We start from the raw sequence: 13,264 nt of genomic DNA on the forward strand, positions 1-13,264 counted from the left end.
TTTTTCTTCTGTGTCTATTTAAATAAGGTGGAGCACAGCAAGAGAGGGTGCTTTTTGTGCCTTGTAAAACAAATGATGCTCCTAGAACCTACTTTTGTCTGTCTTGCTGAGATCCCTCAGTTTAGCTAGCGTTTGGTTAACTCAAGGGACTGAGGTGAAGTCCTGCTATGAGCTAACTCAGGCAACACTGACATTTTTACAAAAAAGGATATATCTCATAGGGAATTGCTGGTGAAACTGCTATACATCAGATTAGGATGTCATATGCTACATTTTATTTTGTCACTTAAAATTAAATGCATTTGTAATACGTACAGTAGTAAAATCAAATCAGGATTTAATCCATTTTAGAAACATGTTCTATTACAGGGAGAAATGTGCATGGCAAACTCAGAATGTTATAGTGCATTTGGAGTAAATATTAATGACATTCTTTGGTGGCTTTATTTTTGCCTTTAGGTTATATATGAGACACTGACCTTTCTAAATATTCTACACAGTTAACATGATCATTAGTAAAACAGTGAAATATTATTGTAATTATTGTTTGTACAACTATGGCAGATGTTGCAGAACATGTTTTGGCTAAAAAGGAATAAATAGATTTTTAGATTGGACTACTAAGAGTCTACAGTGGAGTTTTCAGTGATAATAAGGGAATGAAGAACTACATTACTTGCTGTTCAAATAGTAAAAGGAAGTGAGCTGAAAAGTAAATTTAAAAAATAATTTCAAGTGGAAAGAAAGTTTTTGAAATAGACATTATTCACACAATTTTTTAGTATTCCCCCTCTAAACAGAAAAATTACTTACCGTAAACAGAAATTTGCAGAATGTTTCAATAAATGGAATTTGCAGTTTCAGTGTGAGTTAAGGCTTTGTTCTAAATTTTCCATACATTTTCTTTTAATGACTGATACTGCAAAGTTACTAGAACAGGAAGACTGAAAGTAAAATAAATGAGATGAACAATAATCTTCTGATATTTGTCTTGCAAATTTGGAGAGGCTAACAAAAAATACTGACCCTTGAAGTGAAGACCATGTGGAAAAGTGAAATGATCACCTCTTTGGACTAAAGGAAAACCTCAGAGATGTTTTTCGACAGGGGACACCCCCATTCCTCTTGCTGCTTCTCACTCAACAGGCAAGAAATGTCTGTGTGCCCACCCAGGTGAGTATTTGTGGCAAGGATGCTTCCAGGAGGACCTTCCTCCATGCCATGGCAGTCAGACTGAAGTTGGCCGTGCCATCTCTGCATGCCCCAGGAGGCTCACCAATCAATAAGCTTCAGATCTCCATCCACTCCCAAGGCTTTTCCTTTGAGGCCACCTCTCGAAGGAAAGCATTGCTTAAGTCAAGCAGAAAAGTCATGTTAAGAGAGCTGTGTCTGTATCTGGCTAAAAGGGGTTTGAGCTAATCATTTTGTACAGTTTCCATGGCCAGCTGGCCCATAACATACGTCACCTATGGCACAACTGTTGCTTACGTGCGTGTAGATCTTCGTGGATGCAAGGAAACCCCAGTTAACAGTGCAAACCAAAGTCCTCAGTAAAAATTCATATTATGTCAAGTTAAATGCAAAGCCAGGGAAATTTGTGGAACCTTGCAGAAAAAAAAAGACACCTGAAATCTCATTTGTAGGTGTCAATATTCACTTAATTCTTCCTTTCTGCCTAATTTTGCTTCATACTCTGCTGTGTCACGTTCCATTTTGCTGCTCTGTGGGCAGCTCCTTGGGTGTTAGTCACACAAACTAAGAATGAACCACAGTACATTTTGATTTTCAGAGAGACATCCAGAGGCAGTGGCCAGTGAAGCATGATTTCTCTGGAGCCAGACCCTGTCTCATATCTCCCAAAATATGTCTTACCCAAAGTGACCCTGTTCAGACCTGTGTCCTCTGAAGCACACCTTCACCTTTATAAAGAAATATAAAAAAATTTTCCTATCTTGTTTTCAGATACTCTAATCCAGTCTTACCCATGACCCCATTTGGACTTCAGTGCGGTAACTGAGAGCAGAGTTGGCATGAAAATTTGATTTCTCAGCAATTAAATCCTCTATTTTTTCCAGACAGTAATTATATTTAATATAGAGAACTGCGAAAAAGGACAAGGCAAGGGGTTAACTTTTACACAGGCCTTGACCTTACCATTTTTGTGGATACAATTTACAGCTTTCTAACAGTGGCTTAATTTACTAAAAGCATGGGGCAGCTTGGCTCAAGGACACAGTTGTTTGTGTTTCTTGATTTCTTGAGGTAGCACATTGTCTCATGCCCAACTCTCCTCAGCCTAGGTTTGGAAAGGCAGACCATAGAAAAAAAGGGAAATACTGACTTTAAAAGCATCCAATTTGCCATTCAGAACCTTTCTGTTGTTCGTATATATGCCTGGTTCCTGCTATGGTTCTGGGAATTGCGCATCTCTAAACTGGTGGCAAAATAGACTCATTTGAAAAAAAATGTGAATGTGGAATTTCTTCTGTTAGCAGTCTCTTATTAAATATTTCTTTGCTTTCATCTACAACAAGCATAAAGAGATAATTCTATTTACCATTCCTCACCAAGAAAAGTAATTAGAACGCAAGGTAATTTCCATAAAATGCATTATGACTTTAATATCAGTAAAAGCCACTTAAATATTAAACTCAAAGAAAAAAATATTATCTAAATTATCATAAAATAATATGATCAGGTTACTTTAGGAGAAAAAAGTGATAGATGTGTTTTAATAAACTGTGCAAAATTATATGCATCATATTCTTGCTTCCTGTCAATTTTATTTAGAGTTAAATGCCATTGTGATAATTAGTTGGGTTTTACTGTGTTCATTAAAAGCTTTTCTAATGATCACATAGAGGAATAAGTAAAATTAATTTCTTTCTTTAAACTTGAAGAAATTCATCCAATGAATAAACAAAAAGCTTTTGCCCAGGCACAGGCGCAATATCATGTGGGTTCTTCCTAGAAGATAAGCATGGGATATGAACAGAACACTCTGTCTATGAAGACTTGTGTTTTCTATCAGTCCAAACATTCTTGATTTACAAACAGGAGCTCTGTGCATGAAGGAGATAATGAGTCAAATCTGGTAGTTGTCATTCAAGAAAAAGTTGAAAGCCTTTTCTAGGAATCCAGGGAACATTCCCCAGTGAAAATGAGATCTGACTAACATTTCTAACTTTTGTATTTGTTTTTCAGGATGTATAGACTATGTCTTTTAAAAGTTTTCTATGCCTGGTTTGTTTATTATAGCAAAAGCCCTTGAGATGTACTGTGTTAGTGAAATCTCTGTTCATGACTTTCTAGGACTAAAAACACATTACCAAGGAACTTTCACATTTTACTAGCATTAGAAATTTTATAAAAATGGAAGACATAACTTCTGGTTGTGAAAAATTATGCTAGAAAAAGGAAGATGTGAAGCATGATGAATATTTCAAGATGAAAAAAAACACATGAATAAATTATTCCAAAATAAGCGCCATTAATTTTGATTTCTGTATGCACAAAGATGGTGTCATAAGAAACTGATATTTTTTAAATAACTTGATGCATTAACTCAGTGAATTAGTCCAATGAGTACAGATGCTAGTGTGAATGAGGTCTCCATTACTGGGGTGAGGGACCCTGTTGCAGAGTCCACATCATGTTAGAAGTAGCTTCTACATTCCAGAATGGGTCAGATCTCTGATGAATATTAAGGAAGAAAAAGTGTAAAAACAAAGGAGTATTTTCAGAAATATAGACATAAGACTAACCTATGTAAGAACTGAACAACTGAGTTCTCGAACCATAGTAGTCCTAATCTTCCATCCAAAATGCTGCCAAAGCTAATGGAAAGTACCACATCTATAATTTACCTGGTGAATCAGGGTGTTGTTTTGTTCTTCACAACAGACTTTGTGTTATCTCTTTAGAAATCCAGAGGACAGACCTGATTACAATAGCTCTGTGAACAATTTCTCCTCAAGAAGATACCAAAGTTGGAATGCAGGTAGGATCAGAACTGAGACTCTGATAAGAATGGAGTTAATCCTATCACCTCAATTGAAAAGTAGTAATAAAAATACTTGAGTTTAATGCATAATTTAGATCATTTTGTGTTAATGCATTCTGCCCAGGCTTTGAAAAAATTATTTATTTCATGTAGAGCCAAGATTTCATATGTTTTTATAATGGAATGCTCCTCAATTGACTTTAATAACAGCAGTTTGTTAAATCAGATTTTGAATTGGTGCACAGATTTGAAGTTCATATGTTAATTTTTGACACGATATACTTACCATTTATAGCCTGCTTTTAAGGTGGTTGAATTTATTTTCATAAGATTTAATAATCATTATTTTCTTATATTACAGAAATTTAGTTTTCTGTGCTCTTCCGATGAGAAGCCATTTGCCTTATGACTATTTATTTTATTTTACTTTTAAAACATTGTATGACTTCTTCCTTTTGTGAGTGGATTTACTGTTCAGCTATTGGTCACACTTCTATGAAAATAATTATGTTTATATTTAATGTTCTTCCCGGGAAAGCAGAGAAGCTCTGTTGTTCAGCTTCATTTTCCCTTAGTGCCTTTTCTGACCCCCATTCTCGCAGACAAGTGATTCTGTGCAGCGACAAAGGGCTCAGCTGAATGTTCAGCAAAACCCAATATCAGATTCCTATCAGTGTTTCAGAGATTCCTTTCAAAACCCAATCAGCTACCAGGTCTTTCTAATTTAGCGCTGAAGGACTCCACTTCAAAAAGGTGTGTTTTTTGTTTTTGTTTTGTTTTCTTAATTTAAAATAATTATTGAGCTAATGGTGGAATATCTCATGCCATTTTGCAGTGAGACACTCTGTTCAAGAAACCCTGCAGAGCCCATGCTCAACTTGAAGCAGGTGGCTACATCCTGCTGGCTAAGCAGTTTAAGTGTGTGCATAATCATAGAGCTCATCCCTAAACAGGGATGTACAACCAGGTACAGGCTTTGACCAACAGCCTGGAAGCTCCAGAGTGGCATTTGTGATTCAGATCTGATGTTTTGTGGCCAGCTCAAATGATACAGCCCCTTTTGCCTTGGGAATTCCCAGCACTTAGAAAAGATGGGGGTCCACTTTTGCACCAGGGTAATGTGAGGCTCAGCCAACAAAGGCTTCAAAATACGTTTGAGACCCTTACTGGGTAATTAAGATATAGACGCAAAATGGACATTATCAGCATTACCAAGCATGCATGCACCTTCCTGCAGTGATTAAAAGAAAGATATTAGAAAACCTTCTATTAGAAACTCCTCTCATTCTTACAGCGGTTGAGCTCCATCCTTTCACTTCCAGGATACATTTTCACGCCTTTTCCTACACTTACCCGATTTTCCAGGTCCCTTTTTCCCCCTTCACTTTTCCACTTGCTTTTTCCAAGCAGCTGGATTCCCTGTCAGCAACCGCTACTTCTGTGTTTCAGCTACTGCCACCAGGTAGTGGGACACGCAGCACAAAGGGCCTGGGGAGGTGTGAGCATCACTTCCCACCCTGACTGGCATTAGGCTAAAAATGGGGCATTAGGATTTCCATCCTGTTGAAGGGAACAAGACCTCCAAGCAGACCAATCTCAGGGAAAACTTGGAGCATATTTTGCAAGAAATGTTTGCTTTATTAATTACCAGGACTTCATTTCCTTATGGCAGAAATACAGAGTGACCAAAAGCAGTCCCTTTCAGAAGAAATCTTGCAAGAGCAGAAATGCCTTTATGTAGCTCTGGTATTGCCTGTCCGAGCGTGATAGCTGCCTTTGGCACGTCTGCTCACCCGTCCCATTCTCACTACTCGAGCAATTTAGTTATTCTGCATATTTCCCTTCCCCATGTGCTGGCAGCAGGCATCACCAGCCCCTTTGATCTGCTTGGATGCATCTTTGTGCTTCTTCCTGCGTCCGTAGCACTGTCACGTGTGTATAAACAGGAGCTATTCTCCACCACCGCTGTCCTTTTTTCATTTTCATTAGTGCTGTAGCTTCCTAAGGAAGGGGGTTGGGGGAAATTAGCCACTAGGTCAGTAATTCCATCCCTGAACATCACAGTAATGTGCCTTAAACCACACTTTCTTGTGGTTTGTCCCAAGTCATTTGCCAGGACTCAGATGATGGAGCTCCAGAAGCTTCCCTTGGGAAATGATGCCACAGGAAAACAGAAAGGATTTTATTGATATTCAACAGACCTTTTCCTTTTGTTAATTTAATACCATTACTCCTTGTTCCACCATAATCTTCCCCCCTCCCCCCTCTTCATCACGCTTCCATCTTCAAAACACTTCCAGACATTTATGCTCCCTTTTAATCATCTCTTAGTAAAGTTTTTGCTTGTTTTTAGGGCTCTTCCCCCCTTGTATTCTGTCTGAATCAAGCCCCTCAGGGTCATACTCATCTTTTCATCCATAATTGAAAAGACAACCACTCTATACAGTAATGGGAGGATTTTTTTCCTTTTTCTCCTCAGCTCACGCAAGCTCTACAGATCCTCACTTCAGGCTCCAAGACATATTATACCACTGAATTTTAAGCAAAATGACCAGACAAGATCAATGATCAGCTCACACAAGCTCTACAGATCCTCACTCATCTCTTCAGGCTCCAAGACATATTATACCACTGAATTTTAAGCAAAATGACCAGACAAGATCAATGAGCTATTCTGCTTTAAAATCTAGGGCATAAATTGGCCATCCCTTTGTAGATATTTTTACCTTTCCAGCTCTTCAGCAAAATGAAGACTTATCCAATGTCAAAAAGTAAAAATGAGCAGCTAGGTTATTCTTTTATTTATAGCAGGGCTTCCCCCACTAAAACAAAGGACACCATTTGCACAGCAGCATCTCAGAACAGAATTTTAGCCCAGTGACTTTTACAAAGGCATCTTTTTCCTTTTTCACAAACAGCAAGCATTATTCCAAATCAGACAACCAGCACAAGGCATATGCACCACTTGCACTCCACTTGGACAGCCTGAGATGAAACACTGTGGACTGTAGCATCGCAGAGGTATGCAAGAAAGTTTTACGCACATGGCACTGTCCCGTCAACACAGCCCCAAGGGATGGGTTCAGCGCGGAGTTCCCTGGGTGACCCACCAGTGGATCCATCATCTGGGAGGAGAGCCTGCTAATGTGGGAAAGATAAAGAAAGGAAAATCCCTCCCAAAAAGCCTTTTATGAAAGAAGCATTTTTCTGAGTGGAGAAAACATTGTTTCTTTTAGGTGCCCTGTGATGTCAGCTAGGTTCAGCAATGACTGTCAACCGGCTAAGGGAGTGTGCTGGGTTTGGCTGGGATGATTTTTGTCATGGTAGTTAGTATGGGGTATGTTTTGGATTTGTGCTGGTAACACTGATGTTTTAGCTGTTGCCAGGTCATGCTTATATTAACCTGAGGACGTTTTCAGTTTCTCATGCTGCCTCTGTTCAGCCAGCTGCTTCTCTACATGTAGCTGGGAGGGGACACAGCCAGGACAGCTGCCCCAGACTGACCAAAGGGACATTTCATGCCATAAGGCATCATGCTCGGTGTATAAGCTAGGGAGAGTTGGCTGGCGGTGGGGATTGCTGCTTGAGGACAGGCAATCACTGACTGGTGAGCAACTGTGTTGTGAAGCACTTGTTTTTGTATATTCCTGTTATCAGTATTATTATTATTGTTGTTATTATCATTATTTCCTCTCCCTTTGTTGTCCTGTTAGGCTGTTTGTATCTCATCCCATGAGTTTGGGGTGTTTGGTTGTGTTTTGGTTTGGTTTTTTTTTTTCCTGATTCTCTCCCCCATCCCACCTGGGGGAGTGGCTGTGTGGTGCTTAGTTGCTGGCTGGATCTAAACCATGACAGTGAGTCAAACTGTGCTGGATATTTCATATTTGCTAAGAACATGCACATTGGTACCATGGGTCAGGTGTAGATGGTATCTACAGCCACAGCACTGACTTGTTGGCCAGGCTGAGCCTTTTGTCTCAGTCAGATTTTCAGATGCTATTTTGGTAACACAAATAGTTATATATATGGCTTATTACAACTATTTGTGCAGACATGCTTTTAAATAAGCATAGAAAGAATTACAGTAAGGTGTCCATTGGTCAGCTGAAAATATCCACACAAAATATCTAGCTCAAAGACAGTAAAACTGTGTAGGGCAAAGGTGTCATGACACCAGTATTAACCAAATTGAAAAAACCCCATATCTTATCCAATTACTCTTTTTATACTCCATCAAAACTCCATAAACATCAGTCACCTTTCTGGGAAATACTCTGCTTTAAGAGAGGAAGGAAGGAAGGCAGGAAGGCAGGCAGGAAGGTAGGCAGGAAGGAAGGCAGGCAGGAAGGAAGGAAGGAACGAAGGAAGGTCTTTTCTATTCTGAAAATAGCTTTTCTGCAGAGGTGGGGGGATGCTCCATTTTCAATTTTCCAGAAACACATAACACCAGAGCGGGAGGCACCTCATGTGCTATTCTGTCTTGTGTGTGATGCGAAGTGACAGACAAAGCTAGCAATGAATCATCACACGTGTGTTGATGAGGGTGCTGCAGTGGTGCTAGCATTTTTACAAGTGAGCTTCTGGCTTCTAGTTACCTCTTATGTAGGAAAAGAAAAACACAGGTATTTTATTTGTGTCTGTGGGCAGAGAGAAGGGACTCATTAGAATGTGACAAGGTTCTGGTCTGAGTGATACGGCACATGTAATCTCATTATCTCTGCTGGGGAATGGCAGGAGTATGCGTGTAAAACAAGATTTTATGTGTATAGTTCCGTCAGTAAGGACTAATGGATTGATAATGGGCTGTTTGTTGCTGTTCAGATTTTGGCTTGCATCCACATTGAGGCTACGTTGGAGCGGATCCACTGAAGCACACTGATTGATACTTATGCTAGATGTAAGCTGGTGAATGTTTAGACTTATTTTCCATTCAGTGCGTAACTTATTACACTGTTTTCTCTGTTTATCCATGCACATATTACAAATATAACCAGACGTCCTGGTGATTGTTTAAATTTCTCTGAAAAATGGATGGAAATATTCACAGGTTCAGAGGAAAATAAATGGGTTTGTGGGGGGAAACTCTGTGACAGCTAAGGAAAAAGGAAGCTGGTTTTATGTGAGAGAGAAGGAAAATCTCCATGCTGCACAGGAGAGGCCAAGAATTCCTACAGGGCATCACACACTCAGGAGGCCTTGCTTTAAGGAGAAGGAAGATTTAAGAAAAACATAAGGAAAAAAAAAGGCAGGAATATGAGTTATATTGTCTTTTACCAACATCACTATTTCTTGCCATGCCAAAAGAGTGATTTGCTTCTGTAATTATATGTCCCTGCAAGGACTCCATAAACACAAAATATCCACCATGTGGCAAGTCTGAAGACAGAATAAACTATTGGGTCCTTCTGGGACCACTCAATCTTAAACCTGACTCCTTTGCAGACTAAAGACCTTTGCCCAGGACATATTGCTAAGTGTGTAGATAGGAAGACAGTGCTCTGACCACAGAGACTGTGAGAGCACACAGGTCCACTGTTATGGGTTGCATCCTCCACATGTGAGTGAGCACCCAGCTGGGAAGCCTTTGGTGACTATCACGGATACCAAGATGACATGAGAATCATTGTTCCTCTGCTGTTTCCAAGGAAAGAGAAGCTAGATCTCCGGCACAAAGCTGTATCTTTGAGCTGAAAATAGATACATGAAAATCAGAGCTCTTAAACACCTTACATAGTTCTGCTAAATTTGAAGTGAGCGATCACAATTGTGCATGTTAGAGAAATACAACCAAAACTGTGGGATGTTGGCTCATGACTGGCCAGGAACAGACTTGCAAGTGTGCAGAAACTTGGCTTTTCATAACCTCCATCTCAACGTGAGGCACCTATCAATGCAAAACACACCAAAGGCTGATCAGAGAGGCATTGCCTACCCTTGGGAGATGTGCCAGCCACAGGGAGAGCAGGAGCCCAGCCACCAAAAGACCATTCCCACACAAATGCACACCTTTCACTGCTCTGTAGGTGCCTCATCTGCATCATGCATGTATGATGTCTCTCCCCAGTAGTCATGGGCCCCCTGTACATCCGGGGAGGAGGTTTCCCCTCAAGAGACAAAGAAAAGAGATGAGAGCAAGAGAGCCCACTCAGCACCTTGCAGCTCACTGACCTGCATGCAGCAGCTTGAGGTGGATAAGGAGATAGGAGAACAGTGAAACCCATCCTCCAGATGCTTCCTTGAACACCCCATGCAGCTCCAGGTATGCTTATTCCTCAATTAAGCTGTTGTAAATAGTGATACAGCCAGGCTGACAGAGCTGTGTTACTCATTGCAGACAATCCCATCAAGGCACAGCAGAGAGGAGCTGAATCATCTCCAGACTCAGACACCCATAGATATGTCACAGTTTTTGTCCATCTGCCAAAATGTGCCATTATAGGCTGGAAAATCTGCAGCTCTAATGTTGCTGTCATTCTGTTCTGCTGCTTTCCCTCCTGTACCTTTTATTTTGCTTTATAGCATTACATGACATAGCATAATACATTCACATTTTTTACAACAACAACAACAAAAAATCTTCCTTTGGATCAATAGCAAGTGTTGTATCCAATTGATATTCTTGGCAGCAGAGCAAATAAGCAAGCACCCGCAGTCAGAATGTGTCAGCAGCCTCGGTAGCAGCGTGATTCCTCCCGTAGGTGGAAGCTCCTTTACCTGCTCCTTACAGAATGTGTGGGCGCTGATTTCGGCAGGCATTTCCCAAAGGCTGAGATACAATCAAAAAATGCAGATATACCAGGGAACGATGGAAGTAATGGTAATGTTTTGATCCCTTCCAAATATTTATTTGCAGCCAAGGACGTTAAGTCCTGGAATTTGTGGTGGCAGAATTTTCTGCCACCCCTCAACTCGGTTTCCCTTGCTGTGGAGTGACCTCCTCTGTGTGTGAGACTCCCACAGTGCACTGCAGCTCCAGAGCCTTGTCCTACCTCCCGTGATGTCCTCCATACATCTCACAGCTGGGTGGTCCTTTGGGGTTGTTCATGCTTCAAAATTTTCCTCACGTTTTTGGGGAACAGAGGTGCAGCTGTGCTCAGATGATGGTTTTCTGTGATTGTTTTCAGTGTGGTCCACCCACGCACCTCCTGCTGATGGAACTGATGATACACTGAGGTGTTATTTCTCTTTAAGCCACCTCTTTTCTCATCGTGTCTTAGCTGGTGCTTGAAATATCCACTGACAAAGCCAATTGCATCAGACTCCTGTGCATAAATAATGGCATGAATCCTACATAAAGGATTTAAAAACATAATTTCAGAGCAAGACAGTGGATGATCTGTATTTAAAAATAAGCTAATTCGTAGTCTTATTGTTCACTATCTTCCACCCAGTGTCATCTTGTCCTCTGCTCTGATTCTTCTCATACCCTGTGCTTCCTCCACAGCTGGCTCTTGGCTGTGCTGGTGAGACTGAGGTAACATCAACTTCCCTGTTAAAAAGCTCTGTGGCACAAAATCCCATTTCTGTCTGCCAAAGCATGTGAGTTTTATCATGGTGTATGCATTGGGATACCTGGCATGGCTGACATGGTATCTTGGCTTGTGACGTTAGTACAAAGGTTATTTGTTTTCTTAATTTCAGTGGTGTTTTCACTTAAAAAGTCTTCCATTATTAACTCTTGAAAAGTATTAAATCCCACATTTGTATTTTAGCAATCAAAAATACCTCTAGTATCAAAATGAGCAAGGCATTTAGAAATGTTTGTTTTCCAATAAAATTTAAAATTATTTTTAATTATTTTTATTATGTCATTAATTTGAAAATAAATTCCTTATTAATCCATTAAACCAGATTGCCAGCTCAAATCACTTTATTTTCATGGCATTAATGTCTCCTTGGTTTCATGTGACTGTTCATTAGAAACAACAACTTGGTGATCAAAGATCACTTACAGCGCCAAGTCTGTACCCAGAAAATATCTGAAACTATTCTGTCTCCTTAGTCTCTATTTGGTCTACTTTGGCACATGAGTCAAGAGGCTTGAACCGGGATTGGCTCTTTTGGGGGAGGAATCAGGGTGATCACAGAGGGACCTGCTGTCCAGGTTCTGTCCAGTGCCTTCCCTTGTACCTTATAAAGGAAACTGGATTCTGCCCCTGCACCAAACTTCATTTGTGGGTTGTAATGATGTCCACCAGATTCAGTCTTTGAACACAAGAAATGGTACAGTATAATAAGTGCGCTGGATTGTGAGGAATCCAAAACCAGCCCTAATCCCCCCCCGTCTGAATTCCTCAACTATCAAATAGGATTAATATTCCTTCACCTCCCACAGATGTTATTGAAACACATTAATAACTGTGAGACAGATGCTGTGGTGTGGAGCACTCCAGAAAAGCCCAGCAGGAAACTCGCAGTTCTGTGGGCAGACACAACCCAAACAGTGGTCAGTGAGTATGGCTGAGATCAAGCCCTGGAGAGTAGTAAGGGGAAGGAAACAAGGAATTTCTTTTCTTTCTGTGACCACGTCCACTCTTGTGTACTGAGGGAGGTAGGAAAAAATAGTATGAGGTCATTCAATTAAAGACACCATCATAAGAGAAGCAAATTAATATTGTGTAAGCAATGTTGCTAGAAAGCAGATAAAAGAGGATGTGAAATGAGAGTGCCATGTGCTGACCAAGTGCTTTCAGCCATCCCTCTGAGGAAGGGGTGGTAAGTAGAAGAGCTGTATCTGTGTTTTTCTGCAGGATGAAGGGTACTTCTACTGCTGCTATATTTGGTCTCTCAAGCAAAATCAGTAGGGAAAAATCTATGAAGAACCCAGTATTTGGGATTTAAGATCTAGGCATGAACCACGTGTCAAACTAATCAACAAGATCAGGACTTTCACAGCTGCCCTGATGCCTAGCCAAAATACAAAATGCAAAAAATCCTGAAGACACCTCGAAGTATTTAGAACTCCCTACAAATGCAGACATAATTGTGAGAAATGGAAAACATTTTTTTGTGATTGTTTCAGCTGAGTTTCCTTGAACTGTAACACATTATTGATAAGATAACTAGGTCAGCTTCCTTCTTTAGGCTCACTTTTTTTTTTTCAGTCACTTTAGGGTAGATTCTCTGAAATCTGTAGGATCTTGCTCTGTGTGGAGACACACAACGCAGCTGGTTGTTCTCATGACTTTTGCAAAAATAGCATATCTTTTTAGACATCATTTGACTGAAATTGGTCACAGGCTCCAAAGTAACTGAACATGA

Source organism: Eurypyga helias, unplaced genomic scaffold (assembly GCF_000690775.1).
Source record: "Eurypyga helias isolate BGI_N326 unplaced genomic scaffold, ASM69077v1 scaffold3783, whole genome shotgun sequence".
NCBI classification, from domain to species: Eukaryota; Metazoa; Chordata; class Aves; order Eurypygiformes; family Eurypygidae; genus Eurypyga; species Eurypyga helias.